Source organism: Ranitomeya variabilis, chromosome 2 (genome assembly GCF_051348905.1).
Source record: "Ranitomeya variabilis isolate aRanVar5 chromosome 2, aRanVar5.hap1, whole genome shotgun sequence".
In the NCBI taxonomy this organism is placed as follows: domain Eukaryota; kingdom Metazoa; phylum Chordata; class Amphibia; order Anura; family Dendrobatidae; genus Ranitomeya; species Ranitomeya variabilis.
Window position 1 is genome coordinate 476,553,135 of NC_135233.1, and position 16,866 is coordinate 476,570,000.

Below are 16,866 nucleotides of genomic sequence, written 5' to 3' on the forward strand. Positions count from 1 at the left end.
TCTCGGGTTATTCTGTGTGAATATGTGATGAGATAATCAGCCGTCACTAATATAATATTACAGGTTTATACCTGAAATGTCGCGGTGGCCGCAGGTGTCCGTCTTCACTCTGTGCTGAGATAGAACAGACTGAGAATAACTGACGTTTGTGTTTTTTTCAAATTCAAATCTAACAATCTTACTGGCTGTTTATTGCCATGGTGACAGAAGTCACTGATAATTTAAAGGGACATGACGGTATTATTGCACTATAGTGAATTTTACTATATGTAACTCCCCTTTGACACCATTTAAGCACATGGAGATGTGTTGTAATTCCTTGCACAGATGATAGGCGCAATACTATGCAGGTAAATGATATGAAGGACCAGTGTCCCATTTTTTCTAAGGATTGGTACTGGTCCCTGGAATTGGGTTCTAGCAATATGTCCTCGTTTACCAAAAACCCTGTGTTTGCTTCTACTTCACTGTATTTTGTGAGGTCATGATATCTTATTATCTAGTTGGATTGCTCAAGCGAGTTTCTGTTGTGTAATTTACAATTAAGAATAGAATTGTTGTCACCTAGGAGAGGCACGTTCAATAAATATTAGGTTTAGGCAGGGCCGCCATCAGGGCATTACTGCCTTGACTGGCGTATGGGGCCCGATGAGCAGAGGGGGCCCACAATGCCCCATCTGTCTCCTTCCTGCCTGATGATCCTGCACCATGTGACATGGTGCAGGATGGAAAAACGTGGTTCAGGATCATGGGGCAGGATGGAGACAGATGGGGCACGATGGAGACACATGGTGCAGGATGGAGACATGGGGCAGGATAGAGATAAATGGTGCAGATTCATGGTCAGGGTGTAGACATGGGGCAGGATGGACACAGATGGGACAGGATCATGGGACAGCATGGAGACAGATGGGGCAGGATGGAGACAGATGGGGCAGGATGGAGACATGGGGCAGGATAGAGATAAATGGTGCAGATTCATGGGCATTCATTGGAATATTTTCCCAAAATATTCTTTAACTACGTAAATAGTAAGAAACTAAAAAATGATAGTGTTGGCCCCCTTAAAAATAGTCTGGGTGAAATGGTGGATGAGGATGAGGAAAAAGCCAATCTGCTAAATGACTTTTTTTCATCAGTACTTACACAGGAAAATCCCATGGCAGACAATATGATCAGTTATAACAAAAATTCCCCATTAAATGTCACCTGCTTAACCCAGCAGGAAGTACGGCGGCGTCTAAAAATCACTAAAATTGACAAATCTCCGGGCCCGGATGGGATACACCCCCGAGTACTGCAGGAATTAAGTACAGTCATTGATAGACCATTACTTATAATCTTTAAAGACTCCATAATAACAGGGTCTGTACCACAGGACTGGCGTATAGCAAATGTGGTGCCAAATTTCAAAAAGGGGACAAAAACTGAACTCGGTAATTATAGGCCAGTAAGCTTAACCTCTACGGTGGGTAAAATCCTGGAGGGCATTCTAAGGGATGCTATGCTGGAGTATCTGAAGAGGAATAACCTCATGACCCAATATCAGCATGGGTTTACTAAGGACCATTCCTGTCAGACTAATCTGATCAGTTTCTATGAAGAGGTAAGTTCCGGACTGGACCAAGGGAACACAGTGGACGTGGTTTATATGGACTTTTCAAAAGCTTTTGATACGGTGCTACACAAACGGTTGATACATAAAATGAGAATAATGGGGATTGGGGAAAATATGTGTAAGTGGGTTAAGAGCTGGCTCAGGGATAGGAAACAAAGGGTGGTTATTAATGGAGCACACTCGAACTGGGTCGCGGTTAGCAGTGGGGTACCACAGGGGTCAGTATTGGGCCCTCTTCTTTTTAACATATTTATTAATGACCTTGTAGGGGGCATACAGAGGAGAATTTCAATATTTGCAGATGACACTAAACTCTGAAGGGTAATCACTACAGAGGAGAACAATTTTATATTACAGGATGATTTATGTAAATTAGAAGCTTGGGCTGATAAATGGCAAATGAGCTTTAATGGGGATAAATGTAAGGTCATGCACTTGGGTAGAAGTAATAGGATGTATAACTATGTGCTTAATTCTAAAACTTTGGGCAAAACCGTCAATGAAAAAGACCTGGGTGTATGGGTGGATTACAAACTCATATTCAGTGGCCAGTGTCAGGCAGCTGCTACAAAGGCAAATAAAATAATGGGATGCTTTAAAAGAGGCATAGATGCTCATGAGGAGAACATAATTTTACCTCTATACAAGTCACTAGTGCGACCACACTTAGAATACGGTGTACAGTTCTGGTCTCGGGTGTATAAGAAAGACATAGCTGAACTAGAGCGGGTGCAGAGAAGAGCGACCAAGGTTATTAGAGGACTGGGGGGTCTGCAATACCAAGATAGGTTATTACACTTTGGGCTATTTAGTTTGGAAAAACGAAGGCTAAGGGGTGATCTTATTTTAATGTATAAATATATGAGGGGACAGTACAAAGACCTTTCTGACGATCTTTTTAATCATAGACCTGAGACAGGGACAAGGGGGCATCCTCTACGTCTGGAGGAAAGAAGGTTTAAGCATAAAAAGAGACGCAGATTCTTTACTGTAAGAGCAGTGAGACTATGGAACTCTCTGCCGTATGATGTTGTAATGAGTGATTCATTACTAAAATTTAAGAGGGGACTGGATGCCTTTCTTGAAAAGTATAATGTTACAGGTTATATATACTAGTTTCCTTTGTAGGGCGTTGATCCAGGGAACTAGTCTGATTGCCATATGTGTAGTCGGGAAGGAATTTTTTTCCCCCAATGTGGAGCTTACTGTTTGCCACATGGGGTTTTTTGCCTTCCTCTGGATCAACATGTTAGGTTAGGCTATGGGTTGAACTAGATGGACTTAAAGTCTTCCTTCAACCTTAATAACTATGACATGGGGCAGGATGGAGACAGATGGGACAGGATCATGGGACAGCATGGAGACAGATGGGGCAGGATGGAGACAGATGGGGCAGGATAGAGACATATGTGGCAGGATCATGAGGCGGGATGGAGACAGATGGAGCAGGATCATGGGGCAGGATGGAGACATATATGGAGGGATGGAGACATGGGACAGGAACATAGGGCAGGATGGAGACACATGGTGCAGTATCATGGGGCACGATGGAGATATGGTGCAGGATGCAGACATGTGTAGGATCATGGGCAGGATGGAGAAAGATTTGGAGGTATGGAGACAGATGGGACAGATGGAGATAGATGGGGCCGGATGGAGACACATGGTGCAGGATCATGGGGCAGGATGGAGACACATGGTGAAGGATCAAGGGGCAGGATAGAGACAAACAGATGGGGCAGGATCATGGGGCAGCATGGAGACAGATGGGGCATGATGGAGACAGATGGAGCAGGATCATAGGGCAGGATGGAGACATATATGGAGGGATGGAGACAGATGGGACAGGAACATGGGGCAGGATGGAGACACATGGTGCAGTATCATGGGGCAGGATGGAGAAAGATATGGAGACAGGGAGGTATGGGGACAGATGGAGATAGATGGGGCAGGAAGGAGACACATGGTGCAGGATCATGGGGCACGATAGAGACAAACAGATGGGCAGGATCATGGGGCAGCATGGAGACAGATGGGGCAGGATGGAGACAGATGGGGCAGGGATCATGGAGCAGGATGGAGACACGGTGCAGGATCATTGGACAGATGGGGCAGGATGGAGACATATGGGACAGGATGGGGAGATCATAAGGGGCAGTGATGGGACATCACATGGGGAGAATGAATACTAATGAGGGCAGGATGGGAGAACATGTGGATGGAGCCAGGAATGAGACACAAGGGGGGCCAGATTGAGGGATATTATTACCCTAGGGCAAGGGTGGGGAACCTTTTTCCAGCCGGGGGCCTGGAATTTCTACCATCATTCTGGGGCCACACAAAAATGATCACCTTGCAAATCACTCTGGTATATTTAGTCAATTAATTACGGTAACTCACCCTTAATGTGAGGGCTGGAGCTGCTTCTCTTTGGTGCAGCTGTGATGTTAGGTGATACTGATCATGTTGCTTCTCACAGCTGCTTTTCCAGGGTTATGTCGACCAGGAGAGCAGTCAACTTTTTGTCATAATAAGTTTTGTATATCATATACATCACATAGGAGACGCTGGGACTACTGTATATACATCACATAGGACATGCTGAGACAGCTGTATATGCACCTCATAGGAGACGCTGGAGCTGCTGTTTATACATCACACAGGAGATGCTGAGACTGCTGTATCTATATCACATTGAGGATGCTGAGACAGCTGTATATATAATTTAAAGCATAGCCAGGAAAAACATGCACTAAAACTTAATATTTATTAGATATGTTAAACCTAGGACAAACATACAATCAACAATTCCACAGTGTAAGTGCTCATGATTAGCAGTGCTCAAGTAAAAAATGGTTCAATCTCACCAGTATAGGTTTTTGTTCATGTTCTTCAAGACCTATTTATTCGAATAAAAAAGCCAGAGCGGGAGGAGAGAAATGGGAATTAAAGGGTAAAGATAGAACAGTCTTTCTGTTTCTCCCTGTCGTGCCCCTGTAGTACTCCCGCTCTGACAAGGGCAGTACCCAAGTATGGACTTGTGTGATGCCCCAGGGTCCTGGTTGTCACAGTGACATTGCTTTCCTCACGGGGAGAGTGATGTTACGTTTGGAAGCGATGAAGGATATCTTTTATCAGGTAACCACAATGCATACAACATGTTCACATTCCAGGCCAGAAGGGGGAGCTCTAAGCCTAGTTTAGGGTGAACTCCCGTATGAATACATTCTGATCTGGAGGGAAAGGGTTCAGAAAGTTACAGACAGAGAAGAGAGCAGACCGACATAGAGTGTCAGAAGGTCTGAGAGGGCCCCGTAGTCTGAAGTACTACAGCCCCAGGAGAAAGAAACATACAGAAGGACAGAATATCATTCAGTGAGCGTGCGGTAGCCGGTGTAACAGGCCAGATTAACCCCCCGCCCAGAATATACCCGGGGTTAAAGTGGCCTTGGCCAGATTATACCCCGGGTATATTCTGGCCTAGCCCAAACTATACCCCGGGGTACAAATTGGACTAGTCCAGTTTATACCCCTCCAGGTCAGAATATACCCCAGCTACTGTAGATCAGATTTTTCAGGCTTTTGAAAACCATTGAATGATATTCTTAATAACGGGGCCCCAGGCAGCACACAGGGGCCCCAGGAAGCACACAGGGGCCCCAGGAAGCACACAGGGGCCCCAGGCAGTGCACAGGGGCCACAGGCAGCGCATGGGCCCCAGGCAGAGCACTGGGGCCACAGGCAGCGCATGGGGCCCTAAGCAGCGCACAGGGGCCCCAGGCAGCGCACAGGACCCCAGGCAGCCCACAGGGGCCTCAGGCAGCCCACAGGGCTCCAAGCAGCGCACGGGGCCCCAGGCAGCAAACAGTGGCCCCAGGCAGCACACAGGGCTCCAGGCAGAGAAAAGGGGCCCAAGGCAGCACACAAGGGCCCCAGGCAGCCCACAGGGTTCCAGGCAGCGCACGGGGGCCCCAGGCAGCGCACAGGGGCCACAGGCAGCGCATGGGGCCCCACACAGAGCACAAGGGCCACAGGCAGTGCACGGGGCCCCAGGCAGCGCACAGGACCCCAGGCAGCCCACAGGGGCCTCAGGCAGCCCACAGGGCCCCATGCAGCGCACGTGCCCCAGGCAGCAAACAGGGCTCCAGGCAGTGCAAAGGGGCCCAAGGCAGCGCACAAGGTCCCCAGGCAATGTACATGGCCCCAGGCAGTGCACAGGGCCCCAGACAGAACACAGGGCCCCATGCAGCCCACAGGGCTCCAGGCAGCGCACGGGGCCCCAGGCAGCGCACAGGTCCCCAGGCAGCACACGGGGCAGAGACAGCGAATGGGGCCTCAGGCAGCACACATGGCACCAGGCAGTACACAGGGGTCCCTGGCAGCACACGAGGCCCCAGGCAGCACACGGAGTGGCTTACAGTGCACAAGGGAGGGGGAAGAGACAGCGTGCAAGGGGGGAAGAGACAGTGAACGGGGACCCAGGCAGCACAAGCGGGGGCAGAGACAGTGCACAAGGGAGGGGGAAGTGACAGTGTGCAAGGGGGGAAGAGACAGCACGCAGGAACCCTGTGCGCTGTCTCTGTCCCCTGTGCGCTGTCTGGGATCCCATGTGCGCTGTTTGGGACCGCTTGTGTGATGTCTGTGGCCCCGTTCTTGAGTATATTAAAGTTTAAAGCATATTAAAGATCAGATTTTTCACATTTATGAGCACCATTGAGTGATATACTCAAGAATTACATAATTTTTCAACATTTTAGTGTTTAAAACTCTAAACACACAGACTTTTTTTCTACTTCAACCTGAAAACCTTGACTGTTCATAAAAAAACTGTTCAGGATATAATAAAAGTTATAACATTCTGAAACTTCAACTTATAAAGGTACTTTTACATGGGGCGATTATTGGTTTCAGAGAGGCTTTCGGCTGATAATCGTACACATGGCTGGTGACAGGACACTACGATATAAACGTTCAAAGGTAATCGCTGATAACAACATTAAAATGATCATGATTGTTTTCAAGATAAAGTGCATGTTCTGTTGTTGACTGTAGATTGAAGGTTGCGGGATAGGTCAACCAATCCATGGTGTCACCAACTTTGGTGTGGATGACGATGTCACAACTCAACAGATTTGCTGTGGCCATGATTTCAGCATCAGTTGCCCAGACTCCATCACGAGAGATGCCAGAGGTGTTCACATATTCATTCACATCTTGATTAAAGTAGCCATGTAGTTTTTTGGACAAGTCAGTTTTCATGTGGTGGATGACTTTAGCTCTGAGAAGGGAGTAGTTGTCCTCTGTTCCTGTCAGGAAATAGCTGATGCCCTGAAAATAGCAGTTCCCATCACCTTTGGTTTCATATGTACGCCGTGGTTGTCCAAGATCTCTTGTGCCTCCAAAGTACACAACCCTATTAAACGTAAGGTCAAGAGTGGTGGTAAGATACTTCCTTCCTGAACTTGGTAGTGGGTTGAAAGTCTTGGTTTGCTGGTGTTTCTGTGTGGCAGAGTCACTGGGACAGTCATCAGGGGACTGGGGTGGTAGAGAAGTCTCTTCAACCTGGTAAATCTTAAGGTTGCTGGCATGGTAGGTGTTGCTTAGTATCTTGCCAGTCTTATTGTTCTTAAGTTTTACTCGTCCCTTGGTTAAGGATTCCTCAACTAAGTAGGGTCCAACCCAGCGTGGTGCCATCTTTGAACCCATGCGATGAATACGACATTGATTCTTGATATAAACAATGGTGCCAGCAGTGATTTCTTTGTTGCTCTTGTGTCGGCGATCAAAGGCACACTTTTGGTGTTCCTGAGAATGGATGTTGGTACTTACAGTTGAGAGGATCCTGTTATAAATGGTTGTGAGTGTATTTAGCACATCAGGGTTGGCATCATCTGAAAGAGACATGACATCCACAGTGTTATTTGCTGATGGATTGAGGTCAATAGGAAGCTTAGCCTTTCGTCCATACATGACCTCAAATGGAGTGCACTTGGTTGAGGCATGCACAGATGTGTGATAGGGAAACAAAACACCTGGGATGAACTGGTCCCAGTTGGTTCCTTGGTCATTGACAAGCTTGCAAAGAGATTCTTTGAGTGTTTGATTGTCATGTTCCCACTGGTTATTTGTTTGTGGGTGGTAGGCAGATGAAATGCGGTGATCTGTTTTAAAATGATCCATCAGGTTGTCGATGATCGACTTCACAAACTATCTTCCCTGGTCGCTAATCAGAGTGTCCATACAGCCAAATAATTTTGTACAAAAAGTTTGCTACTGACATGACGCTCTTGTCTGGAACAGCTGTTGCTTCAGTCCACTTTGAGAAATGATCAGTGACAGCAACTATATATTTGTTGCCGTTTAATGTTTCCTGAAGAGGACAGATCATATCAATCCCAACTAAGCTATCCCCTATAACAAGATCAATAATACCACATACAGGGAAGAAATACCGCCACACCATGACCAGACCATGTATTACCACCACATAGTGACCGAATAATACTACATACAAGGAACAAATACTGCCACACCATGACCAGATCACATGTTACCACCACAGTGACCTTATAATTCCACATACAAGGAACAAATACCAGCACACCATGAACAAACCACATATTACCACCACATAGTGATCGAATACTACAATACAGATCATGAATACAAACCACAATACTAACAACACTTATTACCACCAGTGACATTATGCAGAGGAGCTCTGTATATAGTGTCAGTGTACAGGTAATAGAGGGATCACCTGTGGCATTATACATAGAAGCTCTGTATATAGTGTCAGATACAGGTAATACAGGAATCATCAGTGACATTATACACAGAAGCTCTGTACATAGTGTACAGTGTACAGCTAATACAGTGATCACCATTGACATTATACACAGGAGCTCTGTATAAAGCATATAGCGTACAGGTAATACAGTGATCACAAGTGACATTATACACAGGAGCTTTGTATATAGCGTACAGGTAATACAGTGATCACCAGTGACATTATATACAGAAGCTTTGTATATAGTTTGTGTACAGATAATGCAGGGATCACCACACCAGTGGCATTATATACAGGAGCTCTGTATATAGTGTACAGATAACACAGTGATCACCAGTGACATTATACACAGAAGTTCTGTATATATTGTATAGTGTACAGGTATTACAGTGATCACCGGTGACATTAAACACAAGAGCACTGTATAAAGCATATAGCGTACAGGTAATACAGTGATCACCAGTGACATTATATACAGGAGCTCTGTATACAATGTCAGTGTACAGGTAATATGGTGATCAACAGTGACATTGTACACAGGAGCTCTGTATATAGTGTACAGATAATACAGTGATCACCAGTGACATTATACACAGAAGTTCTGTATATAGATTATAGTGTACAGGTAATACAGTGATCACTGGTGACATTATACACAGTGAGCTCTGTACACAGTATATAGTGTATAGTGTGTGTGTACATGTAATACACTGACTCACCAGTGATGTCTGTAGTTGAAGTCCATTATCTTCGCTTTTCTTCTTCAACAAGCACAGACTGCCATCACTGCTTCCAGCCAGAACTCGTCTCTGCAAAAAATAACACACATTCATCAAAAGCTGATTGCTTCCAGAGCACTTTCCCCACTTTTTCCCCGACTTCTACACTATGTCAGACATGGGCGTACCGACCATGGTGCAGTGGGGTGCTCCGCGCACCTATCATGATGAGACCTGTCCACCTGTTTTTCCTGCCACCGGCCCTTTAAATCTTTGGGCACGGTGGCTTTACAGGTGTGTGCATCAGTGAGTCAGTGACCCGTGTGCCCTGCACAGAGGGGTTAAAAATGCCTGACGTTGAATGTCAGGACGTTCTTTATGGGCAGAGAGAGAGCGCTCTTGTGATGTCTCAGGGTCGTAGTCGTCACAGTGACATTGCTTTCCTCAAGGGGAGAGTGATGTTACGCTTGGAAGCGATGAAAGATCTTCTTTATTAGGTAATCACAATGCACACAACATGTTCACACACCAGGCCACAAGGGGGAGCTTTTGATCCTATTCCTAGGTGACTCCCCTAAATATATTGTGGTTTGGAGGGATGAGAGATCAGATTTTCAGAGAGACAGAAGAGAGCAGACCGACATAGAGTGTCAGAAGGTCTGAAGGATTCCTGTAGTCCGAGGTACTACAGCCCCTAGAGAAAGAGACGTACAGAAAGACAGAACATCGTTCAGTGAGCGTGAAGGAGAGCAAAGCACAGGAGAGTGATATCAGGGGAGACCAGCTGCGAACAAGCTGCCTCCCTCTGAAGTGCAGATAACCGGTAGCCGGAATACCGAGGTTGTAAGGGACTGAACTGCAAGTTACTTGTCCTCCCCAATACCCAGGAAGCACAGTTACACATAGAGCCCAGGTCATGATAGAGATCCTATAAAAAGGCTCGAGTTACCTGCCATACGGGTTTATGTCCTATCCTATATGGGGGACAGAGAAGAACTGTGAGGACCTAATCAGAAGCCATAGGCGGTAAGGGACTACAACACCACCACGCTAGAGGAAGGCTTTTAACTCCACCTGGTAAAGGGGAACTCCGGATTCGCTTCCAAGCCGGCCGGACCCTGCCTGTACCTGTGATCTGGTGCCCTGGACTGTGGCTGCCTGAAGTCTTCAGTAAACAAGGTAAAAAGACTGCAAACCTGTGTCCTTGTTCCTTACTGCACCATTCACCATCATCTTCCATCTACATACAGGGAGCCCTGGGGATATACTTCATCTGTGGGAAGTTATACCTTCTAGCTGCAATAACATCACCCCAGAGGACCCCTTAAAGCAGCGTCGGTCCCCACTGACCGAATACCACAGGTGGCGTCACGAACATAAACTTTATTCAATCTCCCTTTTACATTGGCGCCCAGGGCCACGGACCAGGTCACCACTGTGACATCCCCCTGTGAACACCGGACCCGGTAGCGGGTACCCCACGGTCCTGGCGGGCGACTCACTCTGCTCTCCACATCTCCCGACCCTGGCTGCAACGCGCCGCTGAATGTATCAGGATCAGGTCTCAGGCATCCGTAGGAGCTCCTAGTACCCGCACACTCCTGAGGCAATCGCTACAGGTGCTGAGCTGGGGCCTGGGGCTGAGCTGATGTATATACAGGGGCTGGGGGCTGGCTGGGCTGATGTATATACAGGGGCTGGGGCTGGCTGGTCTGATGTGTATACAGGTGATGGGGATTTCGGCTGATGTATACACAGGGGCTGGAGGCTGGCTCAGGCTGGGCTGATGTATATACAGGGGCTGGGGGCTGGCTGTGGCTGGGCTGATGTATATACAGGGGCTGGCTGTGGCTGGGCTGATGTATATACAGGGGCTGGGGCTGGCTGGTCTGATGTGTATACAGGTGATGGGGATTTCGGCTGATGTATACACAGGGGCTGGAGGCTGGCTGAGGCTGGGCTGATGTATATACAGGGGCTGGGGGCTGGCTGTGGCTGGGCTGATGTATATACTGTACAGGTTACGTGCTGGAGGCAGGCTGTGGCTGGGCTGATTATATACAGGGGCTGGGCGCTGGCTGGGCTGATGTATATACAGCTCACGTGCTGGGGGCTGGCTGTGGCTGGGTTGATGTATATACAAGGGCTGGGGGCTGGCTGGTCTGATGTGTATACAGGTGATGGGGATTTGGGCTGATGTATACACAGGGGCTGGCTGAGGCTGGGCTGATGTATATGCAGGACAACTACGGCGAACAGCCCAACATATGATCACCAAGTGATCCCTTCCACTATCAACATGAACCCAATAGAGAGCAAGGAAGGTGCAAATATGTAAAAAAGTATAAATTTATTAAACAAACATATATCAATACATACAAGCACTAAATAGCACAGAATATAAATATATACACAATTGCATGTCAATACCCTAAAATAGGGGGAGAATAATAGGCTGTATATCAGAGAAAAACCGATAGGGCCCACTACTCAAACAGGGTATATACCACAATGACTAGGAATAAGATATATAAACAACAAATTTCCATTACACCCATTCAGGACTATATCATATTGTCTTTCAATACCACAATCCACCAATATCAATCAGTTATCAAAATGTCATAACACAGTTCCTAATTGGATCTTAAATAGGCCATACACCATAAGATAATGGATATGGACATAATAATACTGTTGAGGCCAACCGAAATTGTAATGGTGTCTAAGTCCCTGGGGGGTGCTTATCCTAAGTTATAGCCAAGCTGGTAATTTGTAACAGAGCTATATAGTGTCTATAGAATAATTTGTCCAATATAGAGATAGAGCGCACCATAAAGAGCTCATATATTACCTGCCGTCATTGTGTAACCCCAGATAGTGGTCCCGTAGCGCACCTCGACGCGCGTTTCACTGCCCAAGCAGTTTCGTCAGGAGGCCCTATCGGTTTTTCTCTGATATACAGCCTACCTTATTCTCCCCCTATTTTAGGGTATTGACATGCAATTGTGTATATATTTATATTCTGTGCTATTTAGTGCTTGTATGTATTGATATAGGGTTTGTTTAATAAATTTATACTTTTTTACATATTTGCACCTTCCTTGCTCTCTATTGTGTTCATGATGTATACACAGGAACTGGGGCTGGCTGGACTGATGTGTATACAGGTGATGGGGATTTGGGCTGATGCATACACAGGGGCTGGGGGCTGGCTGAGGCTGGGCTGATGTATATATAGGTGCTGGGGCTGGCTGTGACTGGGCTAATGTATGTATTTACAGGGGCTGGCTGGGCTGATGTATATACAGGGGTTGCGGGCTGGCTGGGCTGATGTACTGTATATATGCAGCGCCCCAGAGTCCTGGTCGTTGCAGTACTGTAGCTCCGCCACTAAGGGGGGCTATGGTACGTCTGATGGCACTGAAGGAGTTCATCTGACCAGGTATCACAGACACCAATACATTTCATAGTCTGGCCTCCAGGGGGAGCTAAGGGTTCTATTTATTAGGCCACTCCTCACAATCTGGTAAAACTGGGGGTTAGGCAGGAAGTTAGAAGAGAAAGCTGACTGGGTTGGAACCAGGCAACACCCTGTGGCAGAGGGTGTTGTAGGGGAAGATTCGGAGAGGTCCCTGTCAGGGGTGGGATCCTGGCAGAGGCCTAGCAACCAGAGAGAACGTTACGGGACCGCGCCTGCATGATATAGCGGCGGTACCCCAAGAAAGGACAAGAAGCGAGATTTATTGTGCTGAGTGAGAAACGAGATCAACGCAACAAGGAGAATACCAGTAGGAGTCGTGCTGTAAGACGAGGCAACATCCTATTGAGGCGCATAACCGGTGGCCGGAACGCCGAGGAAGTATAGAGCTCCAAGCCAAACTTCAAACCTACGGCAGGACAGTCAGTTATAGGCAGGCTGTCTCACCCAATAGACCTAGGAAGACACAGGGCGGTAACAACAGGAGTGGGGCGATGCTAGAGTCCCGGAAGAGCTCCGAGCCTCCCCGTCATACGGGTGCGTCCTAACCATAAGATCTGGGGGACGTGGAAGAACATCAGAATCGAGTTGTGAGGGAACACGAGAAACAGACACAACAGTTGTGAGGACTATCCCGTGGTGCTCAGCAGGGAAGGACTACAACACACAAGCGCTAGAAGGTAGGCACAGATTTCCACCTGCAAAGGTAACTCTGGAGGTGCCATCGGACCGGCCAGGCTTGCGCAGCCCGGTTAACCGTATTCCGGATTGAGGACCCTGAAGCCTTCAGTAAAGAGGTAAAGAGACTGCAACCTGGTGTCCTCGTTATTTACTGCAACCTGCACCGCACCACTACAACATCACCACCATCCAAACACACTTTTCATTGGGCGCCCCTCAGCAGGGTCACGGACCGGGTCTAGCCACCGTGACAACCCCAGAGCAGAGACTCAGAGGCCCGGTACCGGGTACCCCTCGGCCCTGCGGCAGTGGGGGCGCTGCATATACATGTCACATGCTGGGGGCTGGCTCATGTCCTTTGTCTAGCCTGGCCCCAATATCTGCAGCCTGGGCCCCAGCTATAAATACAAGACCCCATATGTCCCTTGTCCTGCTCCCCCATATATCTATCCTGCCCCCCATGTATCCAACATGGTCCCTTGTCCTGGCTTACATATATCAATCATGGCCTCATGTGCTGCTCCCCCCATATATTCATCCCGGCCCCTTGTGCTGCTCCACCATATATCAATCATGACTCCATGTTCTGCTTCCCCATATATCCATCCTGGCCCCTTGTGCTGCTCCCCCATATATCCATCCTTGTCCCTCTTGCTGCTCCACCATATATCAATCATGACTCCATGTTCTGCTCCCCCCATATATCCATCCTGGTCCCTTGTGCTGCTCCCCCATATATCCATCCTGGTCCCTCTTGCTGCTCCACCATATATCAATCATGACTCCATGTTCTGCTCCCCCCATATATTCATCCTGGTCCCTTGTGCTGCTCCCCCATATATCCATCCTGGTCCCTCTTGCTGCTCCTCCCATATATCAATCATGGCTTCATGTGCTGCTCCCCCCATATATCCATGTTGGTCACTTGTGCTGCGTCCCTCATATATCAATCATGGGCCCATGTGCTGCTGCCATATAGCCATCCTGTTCCCTTGTGTTGATTCCCCCCCCCCCCCATATATCCATCCTAGTCACTTGTGTTGCTCTCCCCCCCTCATATTTCCATACTGGTCCTTTGTGTTGCTCTTTCTCCCCCCCATACATTCATACTGGTCCCTTGTGTTGCTCTCTTCCCCCCATATATTAATACTGGTCCTTTGTGTTGCTGTCCCCCTCATATATCCATACTGGTCCATTGTGTTGCTCTCTCTCTCTCCCCCCATATATCCATCCTGGTCCCTTGTGTTGCTCTTTCTCCCTTCATATATCCATACTGGTTCCTTCGGTGGCTCTCTCTTCCCCCTCTATAAACATACTGATCCCTTGTGTTGTTCTCTCTCTCCCCCCTCTTATATCCATACTGGTCCCTTGTGTTGCTCTCCCCCCCATATATCCATACTGGTCCCTTGTGTTGCTGTCCCCCCTCCATATATCCATACTAGTCCCTTGTGTTGTTCTCTCTCCCCCCTCATATATCCATACTGCTCACTTGTGTTGCTCTCCCCCCCATATATCCATACTGGTCCCTTGTGTTGCTCTCTCACCCCTCCCCCCATATATCCATACTGGTCCCTTGTGTTGCTCCCCCCATATAGCCATGGTGGTCCCTTGTGTTGCTCTCCCCCCCCATATATCCATACTGGTCCCTTCTGTTGCTCTCTCCCCCCACCCATATATCTACCCTGGTCTCTTGTCCTGGCCGCATGGACAGATGAAGAAGAAAAAAAAAAGATTCCTCCTACCTGCCTGTGCTCCCAGCACCTGGCGGCATTCTCTTCCTCTGCAGGTCTGGCGCGCTCCTATTACGCCGGTGACAACAGGCGCACACTAGTCAGTGTTGATCGGGACATGTGCCGCAGCGGTTCAAGTAACGAACTCTGCTTGCGTGTGCGCGCACACCCGCCCCTGCACAGATTAGGCCTGTACATTTAAAGGGCCCACGCCACTAAACACCAGAGACTTTTTCCCCCCTCTCCTTCCCATTAACATCTTTCTGATCCACAGCAAGGGCCCACCGGGGATTTCCCCAACTCCCCGCCAGGCCAGTCCAGACCGACCCTGGGTGGTAATATGGTGTCTGGTCATGGTGCGGTAGTATTTGTCCCTTGTATGTAGTATTATTCTGTCACTCTTGTGGTAATATGTGATCTGATCATGGTGTGGTGGTATTTGTTCCTCGTATGTGATATTATAGGTCACTATGTGGTGGTAATATGGTGTCTGGTCATGGTGCGTGGTATTTGTCTTATGTATGTGATATTATTGGTCATTTTAAACATTGAAAAATAAAGAAAAATAAACCTAAATTGTATTGTATATTTTAGCAAATGATTAACAGGGTAGAGTAGAGTAGCGTTCGGTCAAAAGAATCTACCTTGTCGTGGTGGCGGATAAAAAAATCTTTTGGCCAAAACAAAAGCTGCTGTTTATGTATGTGATCTGGTGATGGGAACTGTTAATGCGTGATTGGTGAGGACCTGGTGCTGAAATTGAGTTTTTCCAAGAGAAGGTGATGGGACTGTCGACAGTTCGAGGGGTGGAGGCGGGGCTGGGTTGGAGACTGGGTGGAGTCTCAAGGGGGCCCCGAAAATGTTGCCAGTATGGGGCCCGGAAATTCCTAATGGCAGCACTGGGTTTAAGGTCCCAGCAAAAGAAAGGTGCGCCTGTCTTACCGCTGACAGAGGCTGCTGTATTCTATTGTTTGCACAGTATGAAGTCATAGCCGCTTACACCTGTTCACACTTTATTCTGTTCAGAGGTACTGATCCGTTTTTTGTTTTTCTTTCGTAGTATGCTATCAGAGGTGGTGATAGCCTCCATCATTGCTCACAACATCCGGACCCTCCCAACCTGTTGCCCTAATCCTGACCCTTCCCGACACCGTCTGTGAGAGCCGGAAGTGACAGCCCTGCTTTCACCCGCTCTTCCTCTGCAACTGCAGGTGTGCCTCCCTAGTCGTTGGAGATCTTCACGGCTTGAACTTAGAAATTGTTGACAAAAGGAAATTTTTTTCTTATAAATTTCCACATTTTTTACCATTTAAAAAATATATATTTGTGTTTAATATCTGTGTAATTGCACTGACCTGAACAATCATATTGCTAGGTCAGTTTTACTATATAGTGAACATGGTAAATAAAAAACAAACAAACAAAAAAAACAATTGTGTAATTGCACTTCTTTTGCAATTTCACAGCACTTGGCTTTTTCCTTCCCATTTTCCAGTACACTATGTGGTAGAATGAATGGTATTATTCAATAGTACAACTCGTCTAGCAGAAAATAAACCCTCATATGGCTATATGGATGGAAAAACTAAGAAAAAAGTTATGGCTCTTGGAAGAAAAGAAAAGAACAGAAATTCGCCAACAGGTGAAGGGGTTATGTTCAAGATAGTGAGAAACTGTATCACTTGTATCTATCATTGCAATGTTTCATCTCATTCCTGAGTCTTTCTGTACAGAAGTCTGACTCTGTGTCACCATTGCACTTTTATTACGACACTATTTTATGCTGTATTGCAGATTTCTATTTAGTCTTTAACCCCTTAATCCCATATGACGTACTATCCCGTCAA

At 47.3% G+C, this 16,866-nt stretch overlaps 1 long non-coding RNA gene across 1 annotated transcript in view; it reads left to right on the plus strand.

Moving 5' to 3' along the window:
- The window catches only part of LOC143806849 (uncharacterized), a 67,394-nt gene extending 50,823 nt beyond the window's left edge, over positions 1 to 16,571 (plus strand). Inside the window, exon 4 of the long non-coding RNA XR_013221573.1 lies at positions 16,080 to 16,571. This is a non-coding gene — a long non-coding RNA (uncharacterized LOC143806849). The remainder of the gene's footprint in view (positions 1 to 16,079) is intronic.
- Positions 16,572 to 16,866: the final 295 nt, after the last annotated feature.